The sequence below is a fragment of the Emydura macquarii genome, unplaced genomic scaffold (genome assembly GCF_026122565.2).
Source record: "Emydura macquarii macquarii isolate MOO-44397 ecotype Brisbane River unplaced genomic scaffold, CSIRO-AGI_Emac_v2 contig_1315, whole genome shotgun sequence".
Classification (NCBI taxonomy): Eukaryota; Metazoa; Chordata; order Testudines; family Chelidae; genus Emydura; species Emydura macquarii.
In genome coordinates this window covers 8,411-24,308 of record NW_027131452.1, presented here as the reverse complement: position 1 = coordinate 24,308, position 15,898 = coordinate 8,411, and the positions used below count along the sequence as shown (strand labels likewise).

Here is a 15,898-nt window from a genome sequence, read left to right as displayed (position 1 = left end):
CTACAATCAGAGGCTAAATGGAAGGAGCAATTAAGCCCCTTCATTGAGTGAGATAATGGAAAACAGAAGCCACCATCCAAGGCATGGCCCACAGGGCGAGGCCAGAGAAAAAATTAAAGGCAGGTAGTTCCCATGATTGCAAAGGTAGCAGCTGAGGTTTTGGGTTTGTGTGTGTGTGTGTGTGTGTGTGTGTGTGTGTTTGTGTAGAGGTGGAAAATCCAGGAGAAAGGGAGCGAAGCAATGCCGAGTTTGACCCTGAGCGGAAGCAAAGGAACAATTTCTTGGGCACAGATCTGGCTGGAAAGGTACGCTTGGGGATGTCTGAGCAAGGAAATTGCCTGCTACTGCATGTGTTACATGTGGTCAAGGAAGCAGGAATGGGTGGCATTCATTGTAAATAAACAGGGTTGCACCGAAGACCAGACCTGACTCGTTGCTTCAGTTTCTCCTTCTAATGGAAAGACCCCTGCAGAGCCCCCAGTATTAGCAAACCGCACGGGCCCAAAAGGGCAACAGTGTCTTCCTGAAAGGCAGCACGTCCAGATCTGAGTCTTTCCTCACAAGACATTTTCCCCCTCCCGAGTTCTAAAAGCTTGTGTGTCGGCTAGAAAGGAGATGACTCCGTGGGGGCAGGACCTGGCAGGAACACACACAGCTGAGCAGGAGAGAGGCGGGAGTCGGGGTGCGTAAATCGACTGAACTTCACGGCTTTGACCAAAGCACCCTGAATGTACAGCGCTGACCGTGCTGCAGAGCCGGGGTCGAGGCAACCTGCCGGGGCGCACATGCCGTGCCGAAAAATTGCTTTAAACTGAAAGCTCTGCACAGCTTTAACGCTGGGAGTTGCTACTGCATCGTGTGTGTGTGTGTGTGTGTGTCCTTGCTGCCCCCTGCTGGAAGGAATGGGCCCTGCACTGTGTGTGTGTGTCTGTGCACATGCAAGACCATCATCTACTGACACACTGAAATAGCATCTGCTGGGGTGTTTGCAAGTCAGAGGTCAGTAAAGCTGCTGGTGTGCAGAGGACGTGCGGCGTGCGTCTCTCAAGCATCTCCCTTTGAGGCTGATTTTCAGACTTGACGGGTGCTGTGGGTGCTCAGCCCTGCCCCCAAACCAGCCTGTAGGGGGCAGATTTCCAAAGGGCTTTAGGCCATGCTTAACGTGTACAGGGCTGAGCCCCGGCACCTCTGAGCCTGACAGTTCCTAACCCCGGCACCTCTGTCGTTACAAATTAAACCTGGCTTTACGTGCCTAGGGGGTTCTGGGCCCGGCCTGTGCTGGTTGGGGTGCAATGCCCATTGATCTCGCTGGGCGTGCTAGTGCAGACACGGCCCAGGTAGCTCGTACCTCACTGGAAAGCACACGCCATTCTCACTCAGGGCACATCTACGCTGGAAGGCAGCTCGGGGGGCTGCCCCATGCCAGCTCCGGTCTAGCTTGCGTGGCTAAAAATAGCTGTGAGTCTGGGGCTGCACCAGCCCACCTGGGGCCTTCGTTATAAATAATAAGGGGCCTGAGGATCCGCGGACCCAGGCCCTGCTGCTCGCGCTGCCCAGCCCGTCGCTGCACTCAGAAACCTGCCGACCTTAGAGGGCGTCGCAGCTGTTGACAGCCGGGCTGAGCCGATCCCTCGGCTTTGGCGACATCCAGAGGGAAGCAGCCACGCAGTCAGGCAGCGGCACAGCTGCAGCGCACAGGAGCCAGCAAACAGAGCTGTCACCAGGGGAGCTGACATGGGCATTCGCAAGGGGAGTTTGGGGAGTGTGCGGGGCTCTGGTGCTGTTGTGGAGCTCGTTGGGGGTTTGCTTTGGTGGGATTTGTTTGTTTTTCTCTCACTGGCAGGACGTAGGCGAGGAGGCGATGCCAGATACAGAGGGGGCAGTGGCAGTGACCCAAGCAGTGGAAGAGACAATGAAGATGATTGGATGGCGGATCTGCAAGATGCACATGATCCTGGAGCAGCATTGTATAGCAGTGATGAGGCAGCCTGTAAGGAAATGAGAAGAGATGCAATGGATAAGACAGTGTCTCCATGGGTGAAAATCACATTGGGGAAGAAAACTACTAGAGCTTCCCCTGGGATAGTGCTTGTACTGCAGACACCGGGATCTGACTTCGATATGGAGAGAGACCTCCTTAATGACTGTAATGAAGTAAATACCACTGGGAACTGTGTGATTATGGGAGACTTGAATTTCCCAGATACAGACCGGAGGACAAGTGCTAGCAGTAATAATAGGGCCCCGATTCCCCTGGCTGTGACAGCTGACAGATTCCTTCACCAAACAGTTACTGGACCAACGAGAGGGGATGCCATGTTCAATTTGATATTGGTGAGTAGTGACGGCCTCGTAGAAGAGCTGGTTGTAGGAAACAGCCTTGGTTTGAGGGACCATCAGCTAATTCAGTTCAAACGAAATGGAAGGATGAACAACGATGGATCTGTGACTAGGGGCTTTGACTTCAAAAGGGATAACTTAAAAAAATTAAGGGACTTAGTGGGGGAAGTGGAGTGGACTGAAGAACTCGTGGATCTAAAGGCAGAGGAGGCTTGGAATTACTTTAGGTCAAATTTGCAGGAACTATCTGAAGCCTGCATCCCAAGGAAGGGGAAACAATTCATAGGCAAGCGTTGTAGACCAAGCTGGAAGAGCAGCATCTCAGAGAGGCGATGAAGAGAAAGCAGAACGCCTCCAAGGAGTGGAAGATGGGAGGGATCAGCAAGGAAAGCTACTTCTTGGAGGTCAGAGCATGGAGAGAGAAAGTGAGAGAGGCCAAAAGCCAAGTAGAATTGAACCTTGCAAAGGGAAATAAAACCAATGATAAAAGGTTCTATGGCCATATAGACAGGAAGAAAACCAAGAAAGAAGAAGTGGGACTGCTAAGCTCTGAGGATGGGGTGGAGGTTAAGGATAATCGAGGCATGGCCCAATATCTAAACAAATCCTTTGCCTCAGTTTTTAATGAGGCTAATGAAGAGCTTAAGGATAATGGCAAGGGGGCTAATGGTACACCCGAGATAGAAGCCAAACTCGAACTGCTCAGTGGGACTAAATCAGGGGGCCCAGATCATCTCCATCCAAGAATATTTATGGAACTGGCCCGTGACATTGCAATCCCATCTGCAGGATGTTTAATGAATCTGTAAACTCAAGAGCTGTACCGTATGACTGGAGAATTGTTAACATCGTTCCCATTGTTAAGAAAGGGAAAAAAGTTGATCCAGGTAATTACAGGCCTATTAGTCTGACCTCAGTAAAAGGCAAGGTGTTGGAAAAAATATTGAAGAAGAAAGTAGTTAAAGACATCGAGGTTAACGGTAATTGGGATAAAATACAACATGGCTTTACAAAAGGTGGATCGTGCCAGACCAACCGGATCTCCTTTTTTGAGAAGATAACAGATATTTTAGACAAGGGGAATGCAGTGGATCTGATTTACCTAGATTTCAGAAAGGCGTTTGCTACGGTTCCACATGAGGAATTATTAGTTAAATTGGAAAAGCTGGGGATTAATATGAGAATTGAAAGCTGGACAAGAAACTGGTTAAAGGGGAGACTACAAGGGATCATACTGAAAGGGGAACTGTCAGGCTGGAGGGAGGTGACTGGTGGAGTTCCTCAGGGATCGGTCTTGGGACCAATCTTATTTAATCTGTTTATTACTGACCTTGGCACAAATGTATTAATAAAGTTGGCGGATGACACGAAGTTGGGAGGTGTTGCCAATACACAGAAGGACCGGGATATCATACAAGAAGATCTGGATGACTTTGTAAACTGGACTAATAGGAACAGGATGACATTTAATAGTGGAAAGTGTAAGGTCAGGCACCTCGGGACTAACAACAAGAACTTTTGCTATAAGCTGGGGACACAGCAGCTGGAAGTGTGTATGAGCCGCCGATGTGATGTGGACAGGAAAAAAGCTAATGCAGTCCTACGATGCATCAGGAGAGATATTTCCAGTAGAGACAGGGAGGTGTTAGCACCGTTATACAAGGTGCTGATGAGACCTCATCTGGAATAGTGTGTGTGGTTCTGGTCCCCATGTTTGAGAAAGATGAATTCAAACTGGAGCAGGTGCAGAGAAGGGCGACTAGGCTGATTTGAGGAATGGAAAACCTGCCTTATGAGAGGAGACTCAAAGGGCTTGGCTTGTTTAGCCTGACCCAAAGAAGGCTGAGGGGAGATCTGACTGCTCTCTATAAATACATCAGAGGGATAAACACCAGGGAGGGAGAGGGGTTATTTAAGTTCAGCACCAATGTGGACACAAGAACTAATGGATATAAAGTGGCCATCAGGACGTTTAGACTTGAAATTAGATGCAGGTTTTTAAGCATCAGAGGAGTGAAGTTCTGGAACAGCCTCCCAAGGGGAGCAGTGGGGGCAAGAAACCGAGCTGGCTTCAAACCTGAGCTTGACACACGTCTGGAGGGGACGGTACGATGGCACGGTCTAGTCTGGCCATTGACTGATCTCTGACTGCTACTGGTAGATGTGCCAGTGACCTGTGATGGGACGTTTGATGGGCGGGTTCTGAGTTATAGCAGGGAATTCTTTCATGGGTGTCTGGCTGGTGAGTCTTGCCCACGTGCTCAGGGTTTAGCTGATCGCCATATTTGGGGTCAGGAAGGAATTTTCCCCCATGGCAGATTACAAAGGCTCTGGGGGTTTTCACCTTCCTCGGTAGCATGGGGCACGGGTCACTGGCTGGTGGATTCTCTGCACCTTTAGGTCTTTAAGCCGTGATCTGAGGACTTCAATAACTCAGTCACAGGTCAGGGTTTATTACAGGAGTGGCTGGGTGAGGATCTGTGGCTGCGCGGTGCAGGAGGTCAGACTAGGTGATCATATTGGTTCCTTCTCACCGTGCAGTCTATGAGTCGCTGTTTGCTCTTGTATCTCTCCAAGGAATTTCTCTCCCCGCCTGATAACTAGGAGTGGAGCAGGAGAACGGGCGGCAAACAAGCAGCAGACAAGTGTTCAGCATAACGGTGGCCCTTTGCGTGCAGAACAGGGGTGGGGGATCCCCAGCATCCCAGCCATATTGCCCAATATTATAAACTTCCTGGACACGCAGGGCCGATCTGGGAAATCCTCCGAGGCCCCCCTCAGCCAGCATCCTGGGAAATCAGCCAAGGTATCATGGTGCCCCAAACCACAAGGTTCATGGCAGGAGTCACACGCCCGCGGCTGGCAAAGGTCCTTCGCCAAGGCCGTGCCAGGGGCTCATCCTGCCTGGCCCCAGGCCCAGATCCTCTGCTGGGGTCACTGCTCCACAGCACCTTCGCGGGAGCTCGAAGCAGCTCGACACTGCCTCACGACCCCGCCTCTCAGGCCAGGAAATGCCCGGGAATAGGACGTTTAAACTTGGACCGGGCCCACTGCTCCCTGCCCACCAGTGGCCCTACCAACTCCCTCACCCACAGTGCCCCCTACTCACCCCCGTCTCTCTGCCTGCATCACGGTGCCCCCACGCTGAGCCCCTGCCCTATTCCCAGCACCACGGTGCCGCTACCGACCCCCCGCCCTACTCCCTACCCCACAGCGCCCCCTGCTAAGCCCCCCCCCCCCAACTCCCTGCAGCATGGTGCCCCTAGCACCACTCTGTGCCCAGCACTGACAGCTGACAGAGCGAATGGACAGACAGACAATTTCAGTCGTCCAGTCCCAGCTCCCGGCAGTCAGACGCCTCGGGACACCCGGAGCAGGGGTGGTGTCCCTGAGCACCTCGGCCAGGAGCCATCGATGGATCCGTCCTCCAGGGACTTATCTCGTTCTTTCTGGACCCAGGTCTCCCTCTGGCCTCCCAGCGTCCCCTGGCAGGGAGTTCCCCAGGCTGCCTGTTCGCTGGGGGAAGTCATCCGCGAGTCGGTTTTACACCTGCCGCCTGTTAATGTCACTGCGTGACCCGGGGTTCGGGTGTTGTGCGAAGGGGTGAACAACACTTCCCTGGTGACGCTCTCTCCGCACCAGTAAGGATTTTACAGCCCTCAATGATCATACCCCCTGGGTCGGCTCTTTCCTAAGACGAACAGTCCCCGGCTTTTTAATCTCCCTCACGCGGAAGCTGGGCCCTGCCCTGCCGTGCCCCTGATCATGTTCGCTGCCCTGCTCGGCCCCTTTTCCAAGGCTGACAGATTTATCCGGAGCTGGGGGCGGGGGGCCCAGAAGCGCAGGCAGGAATCACGGCCATGGGGGCGCCAGGGATTTATAGAGTGGCAGCGGGAGACTTTGTTTGATCATCTGTCGCTGCTGCACATTGAACAGATATTTGTAGACCTGTCCACGTTGCCGACTCACGCACCATGGCAGGGAGGGGACGATGGGGTCTGGCAGCTCTAAATACGGTGAACACGTCTGAGTCAGATGGAAACTGAAGGCAGCCGTTGCCTTTCCTAGCACTGGGCTGGTTTCAGGGAAAAGAAGGGGTGCGGGGAGGAGGAATCTCTCCAAGTTTTTAACCTGGCTGAGACTGCAGCCACCCAGTTCATGGGGATGATCCCTCCGGAGCAGCAGGGTGGAGTCATTGGGGCCTGCACCTCCCTCCTGGGTGATACCTGGGGGGTGTAAACCCAGGGTCTGCCATGCTGGGTTTCCAGGTGCGGAGGGAACTGTTTGCAGTACAGGAGCCATGACACACAGCACAGTGGTCCCAAGTGCACCCAGCTGACTCCCAGCCCCCCCACTCTGACTCTCACAGTCGTGCTGGTCCCAGTGCGCTGCTAGGGAGTACCACAATGCAGTGAGTGGTTCTGGGGACTCACTAGGGGGTGGGGGGGCAGTGGGGGTTGCTGAGCCCCCCGAATCGCTCACTGCTGGGTTCTCTCCCCGGCTCTGGGAGGGGAGTGGGTGTGACCGTCCGTGCCTAGGGCAGCCCACCTGAAAATGCCAAGGGCAGGGCAGGCTGCAGGAGGGGAGCAGGTTCTCCCAGACCGGTGTCTGACGCTGCAGTTAGGTTCCCAGCCGGTGGCAGGCAGGACTTCTGATCCGCAGCGGTTCTCAGGACGCAGCACAGCCCCTCCACTGCATGCCAGGTCTGGGGTGGGGAAGGGATTCCCCCCCGCCGGCAGCTTTGCAGCGACCCTGGGGGGGTCTCGCCTCCCTCTGCAGCCGGGCCCGGGTCACGTGCAGGTTAAACTCGTGTCACTGGCGGGTCTGCGGAGGAGTTAAACCGGCGCCGCTTCTACTTTCAGTTTCCCTCCGACACTCCACGTGTCTCCTGGACCCGCTGCGGCAGGAATCGGAGCCTCCCAGCTGCTCGGAAGGACAGACGGACCCGCGGGAGGGAACTAACGGACGCAGAGCGCAGCTGGGCAGCCCTCGCTCGGGGCAGGTAGGGCACCGGCTGCTCCCTTCCCCCCTCACACGATCACGGATCGATCTGGGGCAGGACACCGGGGCAGCTGTTCCCGGGCAGGTGCCAGCCAGCGGACGAGGGCGGCCTGGGGCCTTCGCCTGGGCGCTAGAGCAAAGGGAGCGGCTGCTGATGCGGGGCCTGGATCCCGGGTCGATCCGGGCGGTGGGAGGGAGACTGGCTTGGCGGTGGGGGTGGGGAGCAGGGTCTGACCCTGACCCTAACTACGTCTCCCAACCCCTGAACGCTGACCCGCACTCCCTCACCATCCCCCCATCCTCGTATCTCTGCCCCACAGCTCCCACCCCATAACTACCCAGCCCTGTAACTCTGCCCCTCCCCTTAGCTCTGACCCTATCTCCAACCATCACCGCTTAGCCCTAGACCCACAACCTGAACCCTGACCTCTTCGCCCCAGCCCATGTCTCTGCCTGATCTGGGTCCTGGGGGTCAGCCCCGACCCACTCCGCCGGCTACTTCCCCCAGACACGCCCGTCCCTCCTGCTCGGTGACCCCACACCAGGTGATCCGGCCCCACGTCGGCGCTGGCTGCGCCTGGTTCACGCAGCAGGAGGGCGCTGCAGAGCGGGCACGGGCCGCGCTGGTTGAACCAAGCCATGGCGCGGCTGCAGGGGAATGAAATGAAATGAAAAAATGAAGTGTGTGGTACTCGGTGTGTCGGTCACCGATGTTTATCAGTGTAGGCTGCGTGCGTGTGTCCCTGTGTAGATGCTGTCCCAGCTCTGCGCAGGAAACTGAGACGGCTCTCACGATCGAATGAGTCGACACGACCACAGATTAGCTGAGTAACGAAGGCGCCCAAGCCGGGTTTATTGTGTGCGGCACAATGAGAAATGACTTACAGAGTATCTCTGGGTCAGTTTCATATCGGCGGCGTTACAATGGTCTCCGCCCAACAGCGGGACTTTCCGTTATCCCCTAGACCGGACGCCGGTATTCCCTCTGACACCCTCTTTTATACACTGTTACATACACTTTCGTTCTGCCCCCTTTCACGTAGGTAGTTGCCACCCTCCTGACGTAGTCTAATACCACCTTTTTCTGTTGATTGGCTGATTTGGGCACCGCCACTCCATGTATCATTTCTACCCATAAAAGTGTCATTTCAGAGAGTTAGTATCTTGGTACCTCTTATCTACTACATATTTTAGTAATACTTTGGCAGGCTTACAATCTTGCAGTATCAGCACTTTCCTATACCAGTTTCAGTTAACTTGAGTGACCCCTTATACTTCTGTTCACTCGGCTTTTTCCATTTAGGCCTTAGCCTGTTTTACAGGCCTTAAGCTCTCACTTCTTACTACAAAGGGGAAACAGTGGCTCCAGGGCAGCCAGACAGAGCTAGAAGATGGGGTGGAACTGAGGCAAGAGGTCTCCGTGCGCCCCCAGGGAGTCCATCCCCGTGGCCTCTGGCTGCCCTGTCTATGGTCCTTCAATGGGCACCATCATCACAGCCTCATGTATTGGACCCTCCTCCCATTGGGTGGGGAGGGCAGGGCGGTGCTGTTATACCCATTGTACAGATGGGGAAACTGAGGCACAGAGCGGCTGAGAGGGGGGATGGTTCGGCTTTGCAATGCTGAGTGCAGCGATGCCTAAACACCTTTAAAAATCTGGCCCGAGTGATTTGCTCAGACAGTCAGTGATGGAGCAAGGACTTGACCCATGTCCCAGGCTCACGCTCTGACCACTGAACCGTCCTGCCTCTCCAGCAGCAGCCCCGCCAGGTACGATTAAAGGGGCACCGGCCGGGGGTGTGCAGCCATGCGCAGGATTGCCAGGGCTTGTCTGCACCTGGGGTGAGCTGCAGCGGGCGACACTTGTGGGTGGGGGGGGCTGTCCCTGTATCTCATTGCCCCCCTGCATCTCGTGTCCCCCCGCGCTCACCCTCCCCGCTCTATGTCCATAGGCCGCCTGCCTAGCGCAATGGAGATCCCCATGCCGGCCCCCGTCTGCCTGATCGAGAACAGCCCGGCCGGGGAGCTGCGGGTGCAGCAGGAGGCGCTGCGGGTGCTTGCGGAGATGCCCCAGCCCGTGGTGGTGGTGGCTGTCGTCGGGCTGTACCGCACTGGCAAGTCCTACCTCATGAACAAACTGGCCGGCAAGAGAACGGGTGAGACAGACGGGCACCGGGACACCTGGGTTCTCTTCCCTGGCACTGGGAGGGGAGTGGGGTCTAGTGGTTAGAGCAGGGGGGGGGGAGATAGGAATCCTGGTTCTGTTACTTTGCGTCTGTCCCTCTCTCCCCCAGTGTTCTCGCTGGGCTCCACGGTGCAGTCTCACACCAAGGGAATCTGGATGTGGTGCGTGCCTCACCCCCGCTGGGCCAGCCACACCCTGGTGCTGCTGGACACCGAGGGGCTGGGCGATGTGGAGAAGGTGAGTGGGGGGAAGGGGACAGTGTGTGAGAATCTGCCAATTTGCAGAGCAGCTGTAAAGCCCCTTGGCACGCAGGGGCTGTTGGGACTTGTAGTTGCCAGGGGCTGCTGGGAATTGTAGTTCAGGGCAAAGCATGCTGGGAAAGGGGATGATGTATTTAAGGAGCTCCCTGTACTACCACCTAGTCTCCTAGTCCCTTGTCGGGGAAGGAGGTGCTGTCTGAGGTAGAGCTGACACTGTCTGATGGGACCCGTGCCAATGCTGGGGTGCAGGGGATGCCGTGTGGGGGCTGGGAAGGAAGGCCCAGGTGCGTGGCTGGAAGTGCTTGGCTCGCCTTGGGAGAACTGTTGAGATATAGAAAAACTTTCCTGTCCTGAATTGTGATGAAAAGTCAAATGAGGAAAAGTGCCTCGGACTGAAAATGGGAAACGTGTCCTGGGGCTAGGTCACGCAAAAAAATTGGATAATTTTCAAACATTTCATTTTCATTTTCCATTTGTTTTTCTTAACTTGGTCCAAGTTTGCCAAATTGTTGGCAGCAAGGCAGTGTTTTGCCTTGTAAAACGGGACATTGTCGTTTAGAAAAACAGCCGGTCGGGTCGTTTCCGCTATTCTGAAATATTTTTCCCAGTCAATCTGGGGTAGGGAGGGGGTGTCGCCTTCCCAAAGCTTTAACGCAGCCACATGGCTCAGAAAATTACTTTAGTAACAGGCGAGCAATGGGAGCTTTTCTCCTTCGTGTGCCTCCGGGAGCTGGGGATTTCATGGGGTGAGGGGGAAATACGCCAACCTCAAATAGCGACTCTCCCAGCTCTAAGAACAGAAATTCACTGTGGCCTGACAGAGAGAGCCCTGAGCTGGGCTTCCAGAGTGCTGGGGGCTGTTCCACTGGCCTGGTGGGCCAGGCTGCACGCCTGCCTCAGTTTCCTCTTCTGTGATAGGAGTTGGCGATCCAGCCCTGCTCTGAGAGGAGCTGTGAGCTCTGTGGCTGGGACGCACTGGGGATGGTGATGGTGGGTGTCAGTCCAGGGAAACACAAAGAATGACACGTGGATCTTCGCGCTGGCCGTGCTGCTCAGCACACCCTGGTCTATAACAGCAAAGGGACCATCGACAAGTTCGCCATGGACCAGCTGCAGTATCCTTGCGAGGCAGCTGGGAGGGGGGCCCCTCTCCCTGGGGAAGGGTCCTGCGGTTCTATCCAAACACTTCACCCCCAGCAAAGTTGTGATGCACAGCAAAGTGCATGTGCCACAGCACCCTCTAGCAGCTCCTCCGTGTAAGGGGGTAACAACCCACTACTGCCCTCAGCTGTGGGGTCGCTCCTTCAGCTCCAGGGCTGAGGTGGTCGTCGGTTCAATCCCTGCTTCCAGGGTGGTGATGGAATATCTTCCCCTTTGCCCAGTTCCTTCTGAGTCCCCATTGCAGGTGGGTTTGGGGGCCCTGAGGGAGATGGACCCCTGCGGGGGGCACTGCATCTCGGGTTCCTTAGCTGGCCCCAGCTACGTGATGGAGCTGACGGAGCACATCAAGGTGAAGACGGCGGGCTGGGGCAGCCGGCGGGAAGGGGAGGATTTGGCTGAGTTTATTAGGTTCCTCCCGGCCTTCGTGTGGGCCGTGAGGGATTTCACGCTGCAGCTGGAGCTGGACGGGCGGGAGATCAGCGAGGACGAGTACCTGGAGAACGCCTTGAAACTAAAGCCAGGTAGGGGAGCGGTGCTGGCCCCAGGGCGGTGCTAGGGGGTGCCAGGCTGCAGGAGGCGGGGGGCGGGTGGGCTCCCTGGCTGTCAGGGCTGGTCCTAGGGTGATGCTAGGAGGCACCGTGCTCCGAGGAGTGTGAGGGGGGATTCCTGGCAGTCAGGGGTGGCCCCAGGGGGTACCATGCTGCAGGGGGTTGGCAGATTTTGCTTGAGACACAACAGCCGCCACGCTGCCCCCCAGAAGCAGCTGCATCTCAGTGCAGGGCTGCTGCCCAGCTCCTGTCTCCTCCCCAGGCATCAGCCAGCGAATCCAGCTGTACAACCTGCCCCATGAGTGCATCCGCCAGTTCTTCCCGGCCCGGAAATGCTTCGTCTTTGTCCAGCCGGCCAACATGAGGGAGCTGGCCCGGCTGGAGGATCTTCAGGAGGCCGAGCGGGAGCCCCAGTTCCAGGAGCAGGTGGCCCGGTTCTGCCGCCACGTGTGGGAGACATCGCAGTCCAAGACCATCCCGGGTGGCCACGTGGTGATTGGGGCCAGTGAGTGTCCGTAGCCCTCAGGCCAGGGGTCAGCAGCTCGCTGTGCTACGCTGGGACCAACAGGGCTCGTGGGGTGCTGGGCAGGATGAACCGAGGTGGGGAGGGTCCCCTGGTGACTGGCACTGGTGGGGCCGATGCTGGTGCCTTTGACGAGCTCTGGGGTGTGCGGTTCGAAGGGGCGCTGGAAAATCCTTTAGGGCAGGGCAGAGACATGGAAATGACCCATGGTGGGTGGGGGAGAAGGCCGGGAAGGGGGAGCCCAACAGAGCAGGTCTGGTTAGCGGGTCCCCAGGGAGATGGGGAGAGGCCTGGATGGTGGGGGAGACACATCTCCCCAGGGAGGGACGCATCTCCTGAGGAAAGGAGGCCCAGGTCCCAAAGGGGCACTGGGCAGCAGAGAAACACAGAGCAGGGCCCACAGCTGGGGGGTGAAGATGGGCTCATTCCAAGGAGAGATGAGGTTCAGGCGGCCATGGTGCATTCCCGGCTGGGATGGGGGGTGGGGTGCATCCGGGGGTGATGTGGGCACGTGCCAGGCTTGGGAGGGCAGGTCAAGGGGTGCAGGATGAGGCAGGGTGCGGGGAGGCCGTGGGAGGGGCTGGGCCCCATGGCATGGCCCTTTCTCCCTCTGGCTATGCTGGGCACCCTGGCGCTGACCCCGCCCCTCCAGCAGTGCTGGGGAACCTGGCGGTGACCTACGTGGACGCCATCCGCAGCGGGGCGGTGCCCTGCATGGAGAGCGCGGTGCTGGCCCTGGAGCAGATCGAGAACTCGGCGGCGGTGGGGGAGGCCGTGGCTGTGTACGAGCAGCAGCTGGCGCGGGGGGTGGCGCTGCCCACGGAGACGATGCTGGAGCTGCTGGAGCTGCACGCCCAGTGCGAGTGGGAGGCGCTGCGGGCGTTCATGGCGCGCGCCTTCAAGGACAATGACCGCCGCTTCCAAGGGGAGCTCATGGTACGGCCCCTCACGCTGGCCCCAAGGGTTATGGGGTCTCCTAGCCCGGGCTCTGCTTAGCTGGAAAGCCGAGGTGCCAGGCCAAGGGGACCCTGCCCAATCTCCAGCCCAGCCTCTGCCCCATTGGGGTCTCACCTGGCTCCCCTCCCTGCCCCTCTGCACCCCCGACACTGCCTCACTCCCGGCCTCTCTGTGCCCATCCCGGCAGCGCTGCCTAGAGGAGCAGAAGCAGGCCCTGTGCCGGTGCAACGAGCTCATCTCCTCGGACCGCTGCACGGCCGCCCTGCTGGAGCTGGCAGACGAGCTGGACGAGCAGATCGGCCGGGGGGTCTACGCGGTGCCCGGGGGCTACCGGCGATTCTTGGATGCCCAGCGACAGGTGGTGGAGAGATACCGGCAGGTGCCGGGGAAGGGGATCCAGGTAGGAAAGGGCTGGAACCTGCCTTTGTGTGTCTGCGACCCCCGTTCTGCAGCCTGGGCAGTGCTGCTGACAACCAGACATCGCCTTCCCCAGCCGGGCAGTTCCTGGATCCTCCTCGGAGCAGGGGCAGCATCAGAGTGTGAGCCCAGCCCACCCACGTACCCTTCCCCCGCCAGCGTGTCCCAGGGACCTGGTTCCCGTGGCCCGTCCAGCCCTCGACTGCTGTGCTGGGGCTGCTGGAGGGGGAACGGTCAGTGCCCGTGGGTGGGGCGATTTGTGCTTTAAAACCAGGTTCAGGCCCCGCTCAGCCAGAACAGGCGCTGAGGGTGTCGAGTGGGAACCAAAGGATGACTCCGGGGCCGGATGGGAGCCCGCGCTCCCTAGAGAGGAAAAGCCCCATGTCCCAGCCCCCACCTGCCTGAGCCAGTCCCCCATTGCTCTCGGGTGCTGTGATCCAGAATCCAGACCCGGATCTGGATCCCCAGGCAAACCCCCTGACCCTGTGGTTCCCGCTCTCCATCCCCAGGCTGACGCGGTGCTGCAGGAGTTCCTCCAGTCCAAGGAGGCGGTGGTCCAGTCCATCCTGCAGACAGACGAAACCCTGACAGAGAAGGAGAAGGAGATGGCAGGTACCCACTGGGGGGAGAGGGGACGTCATGCCACTGGGATGGGGGAGACAGAGTCACCGTGGTGCTCCCCACGCTGACCCACGGCTCTATCCCCATCCCAGCCCTCAAAGTCCAGGCCGAGGCAGCCGAGCAGGAGCAGCAGATCCTGCGGCAGAAGGAGGCTGAGCTGCAGCAGAAGCTGGAGGACCAGGACCGCAGCTACCAGGAGAACCTGCGGCAGCTGGAGGAGAAGCTGGAGGGTGACAGGAAGAAGCTGCTGGAGGAGCAGGGCAAGATGGTGGATCAGAAGCTGAAGGTAGCGGGGGGGCCGTGGGTGCTTGGAGCTGTGGGGGTGACCCGCAGGATGGGCAGAACCTGTTCCAGAATGCCTCAGCCTGCCCAGGGGTATGACGTCTGTGCATGGGGCAGCCGGGGTGCTGGCAAATGGCAGGCTGGGGGCAGGATACCAGGCTAGATGGGTCCATGGGGCAGAGCCAGAGATGGGATTGCTGGTGGGTGCAGTGTGGGGAATGACACGTACACATATACAGCAGAGGAGGGGGACGGAGACACGCACGCACGCACACGCACTCATACACACACAGCAGGGGTCGTCCCTTCCAGCAGGGGGCACAGGGACAGACAGACACTCCACTCGGTCCCCCTCCTCTGGGACCTCATCCCTCCCAGCCCTGCCCCACACTATAACCGTGACCCCTCCTAACCCGTGGGGAGAGGCTGGGGTCCCCCCTGACACTCTCGCTGTCCCCCAGGAGCAGGAGGCCCTGCTGAGGGAGGGTTTCCGGGAGGAGGCCGGACGCATGGCGGACGAGATCCGCCGGCTGCAGCAGCAGAGTAAGGAGATTCAGAAGCCGTCGTGGATCTCTTCCGCGCTGGGGGTGGTGAGCGAGGTGGCCCCCTTCGTGTTACCCGGCGTCATTGGCGGAGCTGCTGGGGCTGCCGGCCGCTTCATCAGTCGCCTGTTCCGATGAGGAGCCTCGTCACCTGCTCGCCTCCACCCCAGCGCCCCGTTCACCCGCGACACCCCCGCCACAGGACACTCCTGTGGTGAGCAGCTCAGTAACTTCCAGCAAAGTGCTGGGTCGTTCTGTCTGCAACGCCGAGGGCCCCCAGCCCCCATGCTGTGTGGGCTGGGCTGGACCCCCGGCTGGCGGGGGCAGGAGGAATATCTCGCCCCACAAGGCATTGCAGGCAGGTTGCATTGTGGGAGTCTCGCCACCTGAAGACGCACAGGTTCTGTGGGTGATGGATGGGCCCATTGGAAAACAGGAAACAGGCCAGGTGGCTACCAGAACACCACCGGTAGGGCAGTGAGACACTGGCCACACCTAGGAACCCAGAGTCCCCTGGAGCCGAGGCAGCCTTTGCCCAGAAGGTTCCATCCGGCAGCAGGTCCCTCCCCATCCCTGGGCATGGGCAGGGGGCGTCTCTCTCCTCGCCTTGCAACCAGGTGGCTTTAAAGTCTAGAATTAAATAAACCTCCCATGAACCTGGCCGGTGTCTGCGTTTTTGCTGCTCTTTTCTCTGCTGACGTGAATCGAGGGCCCTGAAAGTGGCGTGCAGGGCGCCTACATGCCAGGACGAGCCGCGAAACCCGCCTGACTGCCCTGGACTTGGGCTGTGGCTGTGAGATTGCTAAGTGGCAGGGTGTCTAGTAGTTAGAGCAGGGGGTCGGGGGAGGGCTGGGCAACAGGACTTCCTAGTTGTATCCCCGCCTTGGGGAGGGGAGTGAGGTCCGATGGTTAGAGCAGGCTGGAGTTGGGCGTAGACAGCCAGACCTGGTGGCTAATTATGGGGCACCGGCAGAGCTGTGGGGGGCAGCTGAGGGCTGGGAGAGCAGGTGGCTGCGGGTCGGGATTGAGGGGCACTGCCAGCACTGCTCTAATCCCGGATC

The 15,898-nt window shown here is 58.3% G+C and overlaps 1 pseudogene; it reads left to right on the top strand.

The window, feature by feature from the left end:
- The first annotated feature begins 9,295 nt into the window (after window positions 1–9,295).
- On the top strand, window positions 9,296–15,249 carry LOC137154920 (guanylate-binding protein 1-like; annotated as a pseudogene).
- Window positions 15,250–15,898: the final 649 nt, after the last annotated feature.